Source organism: Cetorhinus maximus, chromosome 13 (genome assembly GCF_964194155.1).
Source record: "Cetorhinus maximus chromosome 13, sCetMax3.hap1.1, whole genome shotgun sequence".
NCBI classification, from domain to species: Eukaryota; Metazoa; Chordata; class Chondrichthyes; order Lamniformes; family Cetorhinidae; genus Cetorhinus; species Cetorhinus maximus.
In genome coordinates this window covers 19264468-19280435 of record NC_135891.1, presented here as the reverse complement: position 1 = coordinate 19280435, position 15968 = coordinate 19264468, and the positions used below count along the sequence as shown (strand labels likewise).

Here is a 15968-nt window from a genome sequence, read left to right as displayed (position 1 = left end):
AGTGCAACAACTTGTACTTATACAGCACCTTTAATGTGCTAAAACACCCCAAGGCACTTAAGTGCAAATGCCATAGCAACATCCGGCACAATTTATCATAGAAATCAAAGTTGCTGTCGGAGATGCCCTGCTCCATCATTAGCTTTGCGGAAACAGCCTCTCATTGTCTGAAACTCTATTCAAATGCACTGAGAGGCGTAAAGTTCCTGTACTTGCATTGTGGATATAAAGGGTGGAATCTTCAGGTCCTGCCAGGAGCGGGAAGCTCAGTGGTCACGGAAACTTAATTTGACGTGAAGCCAATAATCAGTTTCCCGACGTTGGGATCAACTTTTGGAATGCTGATCCAGACACTTTCAAGGCGGGTTAATGGCAGGCCGAACATCCCAACAAGCAATGTTGGGAAGCCCTTTTGCATGTATTAGCATGCCGTGCTTGCTCATTAAAAGGGCACCTCGCCGGAATTAAGTTTCCCCTCCAAATTAAGTTCCCCACCAGCAAGACGTTAGAAAGTTCGCTTTTATAACTGTACAGAGGTGACATGCACCTGGCAAGCTTCACTTCATCCACGGCTTTGAGGTGAGCAAATACTGATTTCATCTTCTTGGAGACCGCTCGCAACTTGACTTATATCGGGTGCTGGTAGGACAAGCTGCGCAAAGGCTGGACATGGGAGGCAGGTGAAAGGTGGAAGAGGGGTTTAGGGAGGGAGGGTGAAGTGAGGCTGCATTTGGGAAGCAGGCTAAGGGTAGAAGGGTGGGGTAGGTTGGAGCGGACGCTGGAGATGGGAGGCAGGTGAAGGGTGGAACTGGGGTAGGATAGAAGGGTGGTGCAGAGGCTGGACAAGGGGCGCAGGCAAAGGGGTGAAGGGGAGGAGGCTGTCCGAGGAAGGAAGAGATTTCGGGTAAGGAGCGGGGAGGGGAGGCAGCAAGAGAGGGTGCAGCAACGTGGAATGGAGGGAAGGGCCTTTCCTGTTTGGTCTGGGGGTCCTATGGCTGAGTTGGGGAGGGAGGTTTAAGAGCAGAAATAATGGGAGAGAGATGGTCCTGGAGGGCAGGGTCAGTGATGTCGATGGTGGAATCCTAGGGGTTGAACTGAGGGTACTGGGCAGTCACAGTCAGATGTGGGGAGCAGGATGTGGTGATAGATGGGTAGGGGAAGGTTGCACGGGGAGAGCAGGGTCATGTAAATGGACAAAAAGGTGGTTCAGATAATGGGAAGGGTCAGGGTGGGCATGGGGACAGTAACGGGTGTGGGTTCAGAAGGGAGGGAAGGCTTGTGGTGGTGGATGGTTTTGGTGCAAGGGTAATGGAGAGAGATACAAGGGTGACCGAGGGAAGAGGAATGACTATATTAGGTGGGTCAAGGGTGATGGGGTAAGTTGGTGGTGGGGTGAGTTTGAAAGGTGACAAGCACCATTCTTTCAATCTAACCTGGCAAATACAGTTATTCGGTAAGTGGGATCCCCGAAGTGGAAGGAGGGTCTTTTCGCGTGGGTGGAGTTCAAGGTGATCACAAGTGGCCGACTGAAGGAACACCCTAATAATCATGAGGCAGCTGGATGAGAACCATGCTCAGTTGTGCTCTCCTCTCAACGGTGAAGTCCACAATGCCCTGACTCATGGGTCTCATACCTATGTGATTTACCAGTAGCTTCCGTCAGAGGCAGGGATTAAGGGAGGTAGAGAGGTGGACGCCTCCAAGGGGCATGGCTGGTGGATGACAGCAAACTCCCTTCTCCAAATCTCCATCCTCCCGGGTGAATGGTCATGCCTGACAAGGGCTCATGTGGTTAGTCTTTCTTTGTTGCCAAGGCAATGGTCTCTCTGTAGGGTCTGGCGGGTACTGGAGGCAGCTGAATAGTGTCAGAGGGAGGCTTCTCGCAGATGGCTCTTGTCACCGAACTCAAAGAGCATTGTCTCCACACAGGCACGTGTGAACGGGAAGAACACCCACCTCTGTTCCTCCAGAATGTCCTTAAACTGGAAGGGGTGGGGCGGGGATGCCATGTCTAAACAGAAACCGGGCATAGGACTTAGCACTGGCTTGGTGGCTCTGAGATGGAGGAAAACCTGTAAAGAATATGCTCAAAAGATTCGATACTTCAACTCGTTCAGAGATCCACTGAGGCTTAGATGATGCAGGGTCCAGGCAACCCTGCCATTCTACTGGCTCCCATCCAGATGAAGAGAAGGAAGGCCCATCGCAAGCTGGCACAGGTCCAGGAGGAGCAACAGCTTGAGCAGCAAGAGGCACTGGGGCCTCAAGAAGGTCAGGATGCTGATGCACAGGCTCACTGCAACGGGGAGCAATGACCCAACCACAGGTGTATCGCAGGCAGTACAGCTATCTACAGATAAGCAAAAGGATGTCCCGGAATGTGGTTGCAGACATCTGCCAGCTTCTCCATGATGACCTATAGCCGCAAGGATTTGGAGGGAATCCCATGCCAGTGGCTCTGAAGGTCACCACCACCTTAAACTTCTTTGTGAGTGGTTGCTTCCAGGGCTCCACTGGGGGCCTATGTGCTCTCTCCCAGTCAGCGACACACAAGTGCAAACAGGAGATGGCAAGTGAGTGCACCAATTTGTTCAATTCCACCTGGATCCTGAAAGCCAGGCTGCAAGAGCATCGGGATTTGCAGAAATCTCAGGTTTTCCACAACTACAAGGGACTACTGACTGCACGCATAGGACCTTGAGAGCTCCACAGCAACAGCCAATCACATTCATCAATAGAAAATTAGAATTGAACGTGCAGCTCATATGTGACCACAGGTGGCAAATCCTGTCTGTTTGTTCCCAGGGAGATCTCATGACATCTACACTCTGACCCACTCCCAGGTGCCACAGGTTTTTGAAGGATCTCTGCGATTGCAGGGCTGACCCCTTGGGGACAAGGGATCCCCCCAGAAGACCTGGATGATGGCACCTATTCACCGTCGACACAGTGCTGCTGAGGAGAGCTACATTGCGGCACACGCCTCCACCAGATCCGTGATTGAGCAGACAATAGGCTTCCTAAAGATGAGATTCAGATGTTTGAACCACTCAGGCAGGGCTCCCCAATATTCACCACAGAGAGTGCCCCAGGTCATCATTGTGTGCTGCGCCCAGCACAACCTATCACTACAAAGAGGGGATATCTTGCCTGAGGGGGACATGGAGGACCGAGATACCTTTTCCAATTTTGAGGACGGTGAAAGGGATGGGGCTAATGAGGGCCAGGATGTTGCCGAGTACATGCAGAGGCCATAGCAGGGGTACAACATGGCAGACAGGCCTGTGCCAATCTGATATATGCCAGGTTCCAGGTAGAGTAAGCTGTCAACACATTTAACTTTTTGGTTTTCTAACCTCTGCTGGCTGGAAGGCCCCAGCTCCTTTTTGATTTCAGACATTATACTTTTCTCTAATGTACCTCGATTCATGATAGCTGAAATAAATTGCACTAGTTCCCATCTGCTCTGCTGGCAGTTTGATCCTTTGCATTCACCAAACTATGCTAATATGTAAAGCCCAGGCACTAAAGGCGTGCATTCGAACCTGCACAGCATTTTGTTCTCCTGCAATCTTGGCACCTGTAAGTAGAATTGTGATTTCACCCATGTCTTCACAAAGTCCATGTGCCTGGTAACTTGGAAGCAATGTCAAATCTAACCTCAGCAGGGATGCACTCATGTTACCCTCACACTTGCTCCCAAAGTGGGCCGGGGGGGGGCGGGAAATCCTAGCAGAGAGTTCTTTCACGGGGAAGCAGATAACGAGTGCACAGGGAGGAACAGCATGAGAACACCACTTGGCCCTCTTGAGATGTTCCTTCATGCAGATTGATGACGGTTGATCATGTTTCTCACACATCCCGCACTACCCTGAAACCCTTAGCCTTGGATTTGCCATCTGTGGTCACATTTCAGCCTCATGTTCAATTCTAATTTTCTATTGATGAATGTGATTGGCTGTTGCTGAGGAGCTCTCAAGGTCCTACAACAACAATTGTCTCGCAAATACTAAACCCATATCCCCTGACATCTTTATCATGCTGAGACGTTTGAGATACTGAGAGTGCCTTCCCTACACTTTGGGTTGTTGAGCAACAATCACACCAGGCCCACCGATTGCAGAGCCTCAGCCTACAAGCCTCAGTCCTAGATGGCTTTAGCATTATTGTAAGGCTGTAATCCATTATTGTGTACAGCTCAGCCAAGGCAAACATCTTTCCTGCATGAACCCTGCAGAGCCCTGTTAAAGCTGCTGATGCTTCACATGGATAGCCTCACAGTCCTCGGCACGCTCCAGCCCATTCTACTCTCTCTCTCACCTCACGCACTAAAAGCCCTGTCCTTCAATGACGTCCGATGCATTTTGGTCGCAAACCCTTTATGTGAGGTCTACTGCCACTCTTGACAAGGAGATGAGCAGGCCAAACAAATCTCCATGTGAGGTCTGACAAAGGCTTTAGTTAACTGCACACACCTCTTAAATCCTACATTTAAATCCCACCTCTAGTCAAGGCTGACTTGCCCGTTGCCCCCACCTGCTTTCACCTGCATATTAGCTCAAAATGACTAATCACCAAGGAAGGCCATTAATGACTGGATGTGGCCACTACAGCTTTCTACAGACATGTAGGGCAGCTTCTGGTTTTCTATTGTTAAGAAGAGTGTAGAGCTTCACTCTCTCAGACATAAAACTGCATCTACAGTGTTCCTTGCTGCTCAACAGCAGATTTAATATCCTCCCACATGTGATATCAGGGTAACGGCAGCAGGAGTTGCAATGATCTCTATGAACATGTTTTCAGAGGTCAGAACATATTGAGCTACAAGTAACAGCTTGCATAATGTGTGGCCAGACCGCACACTCACAAATGATGGGCAGGGCTTAATCATGCACATGTGGGATTATTGAGTAATGACTATGTTGATAATGTGAGAGAAGTGAATTGATAGGAGTTCATTGTCGGACTCACATTCCAGATCCTCAAATGCCTGCAATCATTGAAGCAATTAGCAGCAATATGGAACCCAGGAAACTTCCAAACATTGCAGTGAACGTAGGCCTGAATTTCGCGCTTGGTGTGAGTGCCAAGTCGGCGGGAGCGGAAGCAGATGTGGAATCTGCTCCCAGCCATGGTCGCGTTGCAAACGCGATTTCACACCGGATGGCCAATTAGGGTCCGTCCGACGTGAAATGTGTTTTCTGAATGGTCGGGAAGGGCCGGGCGGGGATGGGAACCTGTCGGGCGCCGGGTGCAATAGAAACTTGGCGGGCAATTTAAAACGGGCAAAGGCAGTTCCCTGAAGGCTGCCAGAGGAGAATATTTAGAGTCGGTCCAGAGACTGGAACAATGGCCACACCAATGGCTGGAAAGGTCAGGTGGGAGGGCAAGTTGGGTGGGCACTCGGCACCCCACCAACCCCACCGCCCCCCCCCCACCCCCCACCCCCCGTTTCTCGGGCAACTGCCTCGTGGAGGAGGTGGGTGTCAGGCGGGACACTCTCGTGGCCAGGGATGGCAGGAGGAGGCCATTGCACCAGACCAAAAAAGCCTGGGAGGAGGTGGCAGCCGAGGTCAGCGGCCACGACGTTGTGAGGCGCACGTGGGTCCAGTGCCGCAAAAGGTTCAACAACCTGCTACGCTCAGCAAGAGTAAGTACCGAGTTGGCATGGATCAGTGTGGAGAAGGTTAAGGGCTGGCCGTCCCCCCCCGTGGAACTCAGGGGTGCTAGCGTCTGAGCGCCAACTGTCAATGAAGCCGGAGCTGGGCAAGGGGGTGAGCCTTGGCTGCTTCGGCTGAGTGCCTTGCGGGCCAAGGACCTTGACTCAGATATGCCCTGCAACGTATTCCTCAGATGGGGTTGACCAGGCTGCAATGGCGCTGAGGGAGAGAGTGGACCAATCAATGCTCCTCTGCCCTTTCAGGAGAAGAGGCGCCTAACACCATCGAGAGATCAAGGACAGCGGGAGGCCCCCAAACCTCTTAATTTTGACGATGTATGAAATGGATGCATTGGGTCTGGAGAGGCACCACCCACTTCAGTCAGCCAGTTGTAGAGAGGCAGGGATCTCTGACAAAGGGTAAAAGTGCGTGCACAGAGGTAAGTGTTGGATTGTGCAAACATTCTTCTGTAGTCTCATCATTAATGGGAGCCTCAAACTTGGAGTCCCCATTGAGCACTGAAGGATGATGGCACCATGATGCAGATCTCCATAATCTCACCAGCATGCACAGTGACAGTGTAATTACTTAAACCAATGACATGTCATTGTTCTCCCTTAGATGCTCCAACTCGCACTCGAACGCAGGAATCTGAAGAGCCACCTGTGACGCCAGAGGATCACCGGCTTTAGACGCACCTTGCATCACACCCTCTCTCTGAACCAGGCACCGGTACCTGATGGCCATTAGATCATCGGCTAAAATGTCAATGCAGTGGTGAGGGCAGTTCACACTTGCTTGAGGAGCAGGCGGAGGCAGAGATTGCCCAGGGTGCAGGCAGTCGGAGGACTGCTGGAGACCAGGACCATGCTGAACTGAAGGCCGATGATGAGCGTCTGGAGTCATCCATTAGGTGGCAGATGCTGGATGTCCAGCAAAATGCGTGGGAGGATCTGGCGGAGATCCATGAGAGGCTGTGTGCCATGGTCTCTGTTATGGAGGAGTCCATGCGGAACGTAAGCAAGCATTGACCCTCATGGCCGAGTGCAGTGCCTCCTCCATTGAGAGAGTGGCGACTCTCATGGAGAGGCAACTCCAGGGACAGAATCAGGGGTTCCTGGGGTTGCGCTCGGACCCGCAAGCCCTCAAGCAGGCACTGACCTCAGGTGGTCAGTGCCAGTGTGGGAGATGGATGAGGCGCCCAGTATCCCAGCTAGGTGCCCGTCCATCAGTGATGAGCAGGGAGGTGCAGAGTGACTTCACATTGGCGCACGAGCTGCCTGTCATCTCTGCGGTTCCTCTCTGGGTGCTTTGGATGATGGCAGCAGCTCTTCCGCCCCTCTGCCAGTGGCATCTGATGAGGCTGCAGTGACTGGGGAGATGCCAGCCATGGCACTGGCCACTCCCTCCCAGGCGGGGCCAGCACAGGCTCCACTGGCCAGAGGACGACAACCAAGGTCATCTAGGCCAAAAAGACACCAGAGTCAGCAGGCTCTCCAATGCCGCTGCCAGTGGGGAATGGTGGGGGCAACAAAATGCAGCCTAAATTTAAGGCACCATGAGCACAAGAGGGACTATACATGGGTGACCTTCTGTTCTGCCATGTTTTGTTAATATGTTTGCTGGTGTGGCCATTAACACCATATTTTCATTTGATGTGAGTGTCAACATGATATAAATTTTGCTTTTGTCTTAATGGCCTGAGTACACTTCACTTGTTTTGTAGGTGCAGGGTACGCCAGTACCTAATGCTGGATGTGAGTGTCTCTAAACTTTATTGCACAGGCACTGAGTGGACTTTGGGTTCAAAGGATAGGGTCATTTCAAACACCCAGGATGGAGGCAGCAGCCCTGGCATGAGGCGGAAGCTGATCTTTGGCAGCCTAGCTGAAGGAGCATTGGATCAAGGTGTCCCTGGTATCCCTGCCTCCCTGGAGATAACCGAGGTCTGTCTCCTCACCCTCAGCATTCTCCTCAACGTGCTCTTCTTCTGATTCACTGCTAGATTCATCACCTGTGGCCTGTGGGGCTGCCCCAAGATCTTCTTCCTTCAGTGGGTCCCCCTTTGCCAGAGCCAGATTGTGGAGAGTGCAGCATGCAACCACTATCAGTGACACCCACTCTGCTGGTGGGGGGGGGTGGTGGTTTGTAGTGTTCCCCCTGAACAGTCTCGGCATCGGAAACGCATCTTCAGAAAAGCAATGGCCCCTCTATCACTGCCTTGTGGAGGCATGATTCCTATTGTAACGCTGCTCTGCCTCTGTTCTTGGGTGGTGGAGGTGTGTCATATGCCACCTTTTCAACGGATAGCCCTTGTCACCCAGCAGCCATCCATCCAGTCCGGCTGGAACACTGAAGAGCCTCTGCACCTGGGAGTGTCCGAGGATGTAAGTGTCATGAGAGCTGCCAGGGTATCTTGCACAGACTTGTAAAATCTGCATCCTGTGGTCACACACTATCTGCATGTTCATGGAGTGGAATCCCTTCCTGTTGACAAAGGCACCGGGCTCACCTGCTGGCGCCTTGATGGCCACATGTGTGCAGTTGACTAGATGCGGGGGAACCCAGCAATCGCTGTAAACCCTCTGGCTCGCTCTGCCTCACTCTGCCTGGCTGGCCTCGTCCATATGGGAATGAATAAATATCATTACCGCCTGAACAGAGCTTCTGTCACCAGCTTTACGCAAATGTGGACAGCTGATTAGAACTCTCCACACAGATCCCCCACTGACCCATGGAAAGAACCGGAGGCATAGAAGTTGGGGGCCCCTGTGACCTTCAAAGCCACTGGCATGGCCACACAGTTGGAGCTGATCTCAGGCCCAATCATCTGACAAATGGAGGTCACAGTCTCCCTGGAGAGGCGGAGCCCCCTTCAGCATTGTACCTCGGACATATTGAGGTAGCTGCATCGCTGCCTGGAAACCCTGGTGGCAAGACAGTGGCATCTTCTGCAGCCCCTCCCGCCTTGGACTTCCTGCTGGCCCTGCGCCCCTAGTGCCTGCGCCCCTCCTCCCACAGGTCGCTCCCCTGGAAGCTGAATAGGGACACCTGGCCTCCTCTCCCTTCTGCCCCTTTCTTCCTCCTCAGAGGAGGTGCCGCCAGCAATGACCACAATCCCCATTATCCATGTAACGGATGGCAGTCGGATACCTGGAAGGGTCCACACGGTCAAAATTCTCCAGAGGTCTTGGAGACACCAATGAGTCCTGAAATGAAGCCTAGAAATGCTAAGACTGAACTCAGCCTTAGTTGCTAGTAGTCTTAGAAGCTGTCAAGTTCAAATAAGCAACCAGTAGTAAACTATCTCCTAAACTCCTCACTACTCACACTGGCAATGCTGCTGACCCTTTTTATCCTGCCCTTGGATGAGGTTTCGTTAAAAGTGGGCTGCCTGCCTGCCCATGTGACGAGCACGAAATCACATGGGCAATGTAGAATCACAAACATTTGCCTCTTTAATGGCCTTAAGTGGCCTTTTAATTGTTGGCGGGCGCGGTTCTGACACCAGCGCGCACCCTCTGACACTCGCCTGACTCCATCTCGCGCTATTTCATGTCCATTCGGGTCAGGCCCGCGCTTGCCCATGAGGCATAAAACTCTGCCCATATATTTACAAGTGACAAAACTATATACGATGGTTGTTCACCTGTGCCACCTGTGTGCCTTCAATACTTCTTAATCTTTCTTTCCCTACCAATACATCTAGATGCAGCCCCAACATTTGCTGAGGTGGAGGCAGCCTGTTGACTTCTGTGCCCTGATGACTATGATGGCTTTGGCGGGCCTACTCAGGTGGCCTGAGGCCTAGAGGGCCCCGACCTGCTAAGGGTCTCCTGCACAGGTGCAGGTGCACCCTCCTCGACCTGACCTTCTGGAAGTGATGGGGTCATTAGCAGAGGGGGGGTGGAGCAGCAGAGCACCTTTGGAGTGCCCTGGTGTTAAGCCCCCAGGGTGCCTGGCTGGCACTCCTCCTCCTCCCTGTGGGTCCTCAATGGCACCTCCCTGACTCCTTGAGAAGGGGCACCTGGAGGAGGGTTGGGGTGCCCAGCCTCCTCTCATTTAGCCACTGCTGCACTGCACCCAGGGCTAGAGCGACCGAGTTCAGGTCCGAGCACATATCCAGCAGCCACTGTGCATTCTGCTGGACCTGGGTCTCCAAGGCACTCGCCACCATTTCCATGGAGGCAGCCAAGGATAGAGGAAGAAAGAATGATATGCTCACCCACTTTATGGTGAAACTGCTGCTGGAACCCAGGACTCGCTTTGGAGCCAACGGGCTAGGTTTGCAGATGGCTTTAGATCCATGGGAAAAAAAAATGGGATGCACTGCAGTTCCTGAATAGAAGTAAAAATTCGGGAGAGTTGTGAAATAGCCTGCTGGTTCACCCATCGTACACAATGTCAAAACCTATCCCATTAAGACAAATTTCAGTTCCTAGGAAATGCCTACGGAAGCTGCTTTTCGCAATAAGCATGATTTGGTGAGGTTGGGATGTAGCTTACGTCAGTTATGTGATGGGAGCTGGCGTCAATAATGTTTAAAATTAATTATGTTGAAGCTACTGCCTTTTGATATGAACATGCAGCCCAGGCCAAGCCCTGGAATATTAACAATGAAAACTAGCTGCTAAGATTTGTGGCAGCAGACAGAATGTGGACAGACCCCTGTAGCCTTTGGTTGCGTCTGCACATGGCCTCTGGCAACTTTGCCTGATGTTCCCCTGCCTGTCTCTGTATCTCCAACAGGTCTCTTAGGGCGGAGTCCAGAGGCTTGTGACCTGCATGGGGCTGAGCAGGGGCCTGGTCTCCAGCAGTCCTCCGAGTGTCAGAGACCTTGGCTGTCACTTCCTCTGCCAGCTGTGGACCCATGTCAGTGCAGTGCTCACCAGATGTGACCTTGAGCCTGCTCTAGAACGCGGACCCACCGAGGTGACTGTATCTACGCTATTGGAGGGTGCAGGTGAATGCCATGACGGTGCATCCTCGGAGGCTTCTGAGACACCCTCCTCTGAGGAGGGGTTAGAAATGGAGCTGTGGCTGGTCTGGGTTGATGGCCTCCCCCCTTTCTTACTGGTACCTGGAATAGAGAAAAGAAAGATTTAATGATCGACTAAGCAGGCTCCTTAATTAAATAAATGTCTCAAACTGTGGATGCAGCTGACAACTGCAGACTGAAGGCATCCTCACTGGCTTCCTGGGGATGTCCTATCTTGCCTTCAACACGGGCAAGGTTCTGCTCCTTCCCGGCTTGCTTGGCCGCCTGTTCCTCATACAGGGTGAGTACTCAAATATCCAGAATTCTGCCTCCAGTCTGGGAGTGCTCCCACTTATTGTGGGTGTACTTTTCCTACAGAAAGACAGAAGGATTGATTGTCATCCCAATGGGTGCATCAGCAGTTTAGGAGCATGCATGCTTATGGCAGTTGCTGAGTTCTCCCCAGAAAGTGATTAAGAAGCAGCATGTCCTGCAACTGATAAAAGATTGAGAGCATAAAATGGCTGGCACACATTCGGTGTAGATGTCCCATCTGCTGGTGGGTGCTGCAATCCAAACTCCTGTCTGACATCCCTGTGCATTCGAACACTTGGACTCCCTGATGCCTTTATGAGTGTCAGTTTGCAGTGAGTAGACGGTGCACTTACCCCGGCGGAGTGCAGCAGATTGTTCATCAACTTGCGACCATGCTGGGTGTTTCTGTGCTGGGCCCCATGGCTGCTGACCTTCATTGTGACCTCCACCCAGGTGGGGTGGTCAGACGGGAGAGCGTCCTGTTGCCAGCCCTGGGAAACAGCATCTCCTGCCTTTCCTGAACGACCTGGAGTAGAGTCTCCACGAAGGCTTCGCTGAACTGTGAGGCCGCACGTTTTCTTCTTTTCTGTGACATCCTGATCTCAGTAGAACCCGGAGCTCAAGGCCTGCAGTGACTGAATAGCTGTTTGGGTGCCCTTCAAATGTGGTGCCTAGACCTTCGGACCCATGAGGTAATGGCAGGGATGGCGACTTCCTGCCCACTTTGCCAAGAGATTCGCCCTTACTCCGCATGGATGAATAGGTAGTGAGCTGACCAGCCCAAAATCGCATGTGGTCAGCAGTCCCACTCCCCAATGGAAATCACTCCTACTTCCATACCCACCACTAAACTTAAACTTCAGAATGAAAGATTCTGCCTAAAGTAAATGCGCCACAGAAAGTCAAGTCTATGTATTCTTTTAATAACATGAAGTTATTGCCAATCAAACTCTCTGTACTGAAAATTAAGTACAAGGATGGAATCTCATTCCTTCATGTTTTAATTAGCATTAGGTATTTTGAAAATATGCTGTCCCTTTGGTTGTGTCTCTGCACTTTCTTCCCCTATTTTTCTTTCTGTACTTTGACTTGACATTGAATTTGCCCTTCTAACTCACACTTGCTCGTTCAGACTTTGTGCAATCCTCCAACCTGATTGGTTAAGGAGATATCCAATTGCTTGCCCTGTTCACTCAGATCCCAGACGCCCTGTAGAAGGTGCCAACCCATTTCCAGCATCCACTTCCAACAACTTGCCATGCAAATTATCAGAGCTCAAATGAGCGAGGGCACATCTAATTCATGGACCAGTCATTGACCAGTTGGAGAAACTTCTGGGTCAGTGTGTCTTTCATATATGGATTAAGTAGGAGTTTGCATGTTCATCCAACAGATAGTGTCCTGACGTGTATTTTTTTTAATTCTCAAAAGGTTACTTCAGAACAGAACTCAATTTACGTTCAGTGAAACCACAATGAAGTTCCAGCACATTCTAAACTAAAAGCGATCCTCAATGATATTATTCATTGTAAAACAGTGCTCAGGTTATTGACCAAAAGGCACAAATTAGCTTCAGTGAATCTGAAGTATAATTGATTATCTAATACTGTTTAAATTACCAGTCCACTTATTGCCAAAGCTATAATGATATGCATTTTTAAAAATGACCTAAGTTCGTTATATTTTCCAATCAGCAAATCCAATGCCTTATTTCACCAGTTTTTTGGGTATAATCTCCACTTTACGCTGCTGCCTATGAATTATTCTTCTTTGTTGTCAGCCTGCCACTCAGATATGCACCAGAAAATAATTCTGAGAACCAAAAGCAGATGCAAAGCTGATGAGATGATGGAATAGACAAAATGTGGTAGATGGTATTCAGTATCAGTAAATATGAGGTGATTTTATTTTTGTTTCTTTTCTAAAGTTACCAAAAATAAAGGACTTCTGTTATGTAGAAAGAATGAAGGAACTGGAGTTATCCTCCTTTGAGAAGGTTGAGGAGATTCGATAGAAGTATTCAAAATCATGACAGAGTCGATGGAAAGGGTAAAGAACCAAAGGACATCGATTGGCAAAAAAAAGTGATTGGCAAAAAAACCCAACCGTGACATGAGGGAAACCTTTTTATGCAGCGAGTAGTTAAGATCTGGAATACACTGCCTGAGAGTGTGGTGAAGGCAGATTCAATTGCAACCTTCAAAATAGAACTGGATGAGCACATTGAGGGAAAATGTGCAATGCTACAAGGAAAAGGCGGAGTAGTGGGACTAGCCGAGATGTTCTTGCATACAGCTGACATGGATACGACAGGCCGAATGGCCTCCTTCTTGTGGTAGCCATTCTATGATTCTACGAATGATGGAATATGGGACGATGTGAAAAAACAACGCGATTTGAGGGTTAACGTCTACAATACATTAAAAGCAGCTGGAAAAGGCCAAGAAAAAAAAGCTTATAGAACATTAGATGTTATAACAAGAAATGTAGAATGTAAAAATGGTCTTATAAAGGTGAATCTATTTAAAACCCTTAGTCATCTACAGTTAATGTACTATGTACAATTTTGCACTTCATAGTATAAGGATGTTTAATCGATAGAAAAGGCACAGTGCAGATTCAGTAGGATGTGGTAAGTGCTGAGGAAATGAAAATATAAATACGAATGGGCGATCTCATAAAGGTAAAACGCAACAACAGGACAGGGTAGATGAAAATGTACTATTTTTGATGGCTGAGGGATCTAGAATGTGGGGACATTGATATACGATTAAATGCAAGGCATTTAGGATAGAAAGAAAAATTGCTTAAAAAGATAAAACAAAGGGCCGTGAGGTTGCAGAATGCGCTACCTGAGTTAATTACTGACACAGTCAACATTTAAGAACAGGTATGATTGGTGGTTGAGGGGGAAAAATTTATAGAAGAACACAGGGAAAAGCTGTCAGCCTTAGCGCAGTCAGTCAACAAAGTTAATTCCAGGCTGTATTTAATTTCGCTTTCTGGTCCCAGGGGTATCTGCCAACACTCAATATAGGCCTATTTTGGATAATACCTTCTACAAGGTGTTCAGTGCAGAGAGAGAGAGTTTTCCATGTTCTATAGACATTAACAACAATGAATGTCAATGTATTCATATCTTTGCAATCCTTCCTGAGGTCATTGTTCAGAAGTGGTTGGCAGGTAATGTTTTTTGTTTATTTTTCTGGTTTGTACTGATTCCGAAGTCCTGTATTTTGGCTGCTATAAAGATCCTTAGGGTTAAAAAGAATTAACAAAGAAAATGTTTGAAACAATCCAATATACACCATTTTTCAATTTGAAAAGAATGTACATTCCAAAGGATTGAATGGTTCCAAAGAATTAACACAGACTTCTTTCACTGTGTGACCTGGGTATGATACCACCTCTGAGACAGAATGTAACATTCTCCTTTCTGCTAGCTACAAGGGTCAGGTTTGTAAGGCGAACAAACTTAGATGGCGTTGATCCAATTTCTAGTTGGCAAAAGCAGGCCGATAACGTGCACACCTTCAAAATTCAGTACAAAGGGATAATCGCCTTCAAAGTTCCCATTAAGGATGGCTATTGTAGGACAAAAAGTTCAGGCCACTATCATGAGGAGTGCTCCTCTGAGTTTGAGATTGGGCCACATTGAATGGGAACAGAATTGAAAAGGTTTACTGTGCAAGGTTGTGCCATATATAGGCTAGAAATGTTTAATGCTGGTCTTAGCTGCCCAGTGATTACTTCTATTGCCAGCCCTGATATCCCTTTCCTTGGTTTTCTATCTGTTCTCTAATTCCACATATTCTATTGTCATCAAGGCGGCAAAAGCCTAGTATACGGCACTAACGGTGTACAACAGCAGCCTGGAAATGACTGCTCTGCTCACAGTCTGGAATCAACTAATGACTGAATGCCTCACGGAGAATAAAATTGTCCCTAATGCTCCCCTCAGTAGTTTAGTGAATAAAGCATTGTATAAAAAAATCTCCAACGCTGTTTTTGGTCTGTGCTGAGACAACCAATTTAAGCCAAGATTACATTAAGGGCAATAAATTGGCTTCTGTATCCCTGGTTTGAGAGAGGAAAGTAATCAGTTTGAGTTTCTACTCACTGCAGCCCAAACATCAAGAATGGCCTTTTTTTTATTCATTCATGGGATGTGGATGCAGCCAGCATTTATTGCCCATCCTTAGATACCCATGAGAATGTGGTGGGTGAGCCGCCCTCTTGAACACAATGGAGTGGCTAGCCAGGCCATTTCAGAGGGGAGTGTGTCAGAGTCAATCACATACACGTAAGGATGCCAGATTTCCTTCCCTAAGGAAATTAGTGAACCGGAGGGGTTTTTAGGATAATCCCACCATTTCATGGTCACCCTTTCTGAAACTAGCTGTTTATTACAAATTGATTTAATCAATTGGTTTTAAACTAGCCAGCTGTCACAGTGGGATTTGAACTCTGGATTACTTGTCCAGTAATTTAATCATAAGACGTAGGAACAGAAGCATGCCATTCGGCCCATCGAGTCTGCTCCACCAATCAATGAGATCATGGCTGATCTGATAATCCTCAACTCCACTTTCCTGCCTTTTCCCCATTACCCTTGATTCCCTTACTGATTAAAAATCTGTCTGTCTATCTCAGCCTTGAATTTACTGAACGACCCAGCCTCTACAGCCCTCTACAGTAAAGAATTCCACAGATTGACTACCCTCAGAGAAGAAATTTCCCCTCATTTCTGTTTTAAATGGGTGCCCCCTTACTCTGAGATTATGCCTTCTGGTTCTAGACTCTCCCACAAGGGGATCAACCTCTCAGCACCTGCCCTGTCAAACCCCCTAAGAATCTTATATGTTTCAATAAGGTACTATATCTGTAAGGGTGATGCACAAGGTAACAGGCACTTGTGGAACTATTCATCATTCAACATCTTCAGTTTTTTTTTAAAGAAAAGGGAAATTAAAAGTCACAATTCTTCCAAAAATCCTGAAGATCAGTCCTTTTGA

General features: G+C 48.8%; 1 protein-coding gene across 11 annotated transcripts in view; it reads right to left on the bottom strand.

The window, feature by feature from the left end:
• The window catches only part of slco4a1 (solute carrier organic anion transporter family, member 4A1), a 183881-nt gene that overhangs the window by 150205 nt on the left and 17708 nt on the right, over positions 1-15968 (bottom strand). Inside the window, exon 1 of one of the 11 annotated variants that reach the window (XM_078555067.1) lies at positions 10550-10569. The exons of 9 other annotated variants lie outside the window; for them this stretch is intronic. The gene's annotated coding sequence lies outside the window, so the exon portion shown is untranslated. Of the gene's footprint in view, positions 1-10549; positions 10570-15968 lie in introns of those variants that run through there. One more of the 11 variants, XM_078555064.1, reaches the window with a different exon arrangement.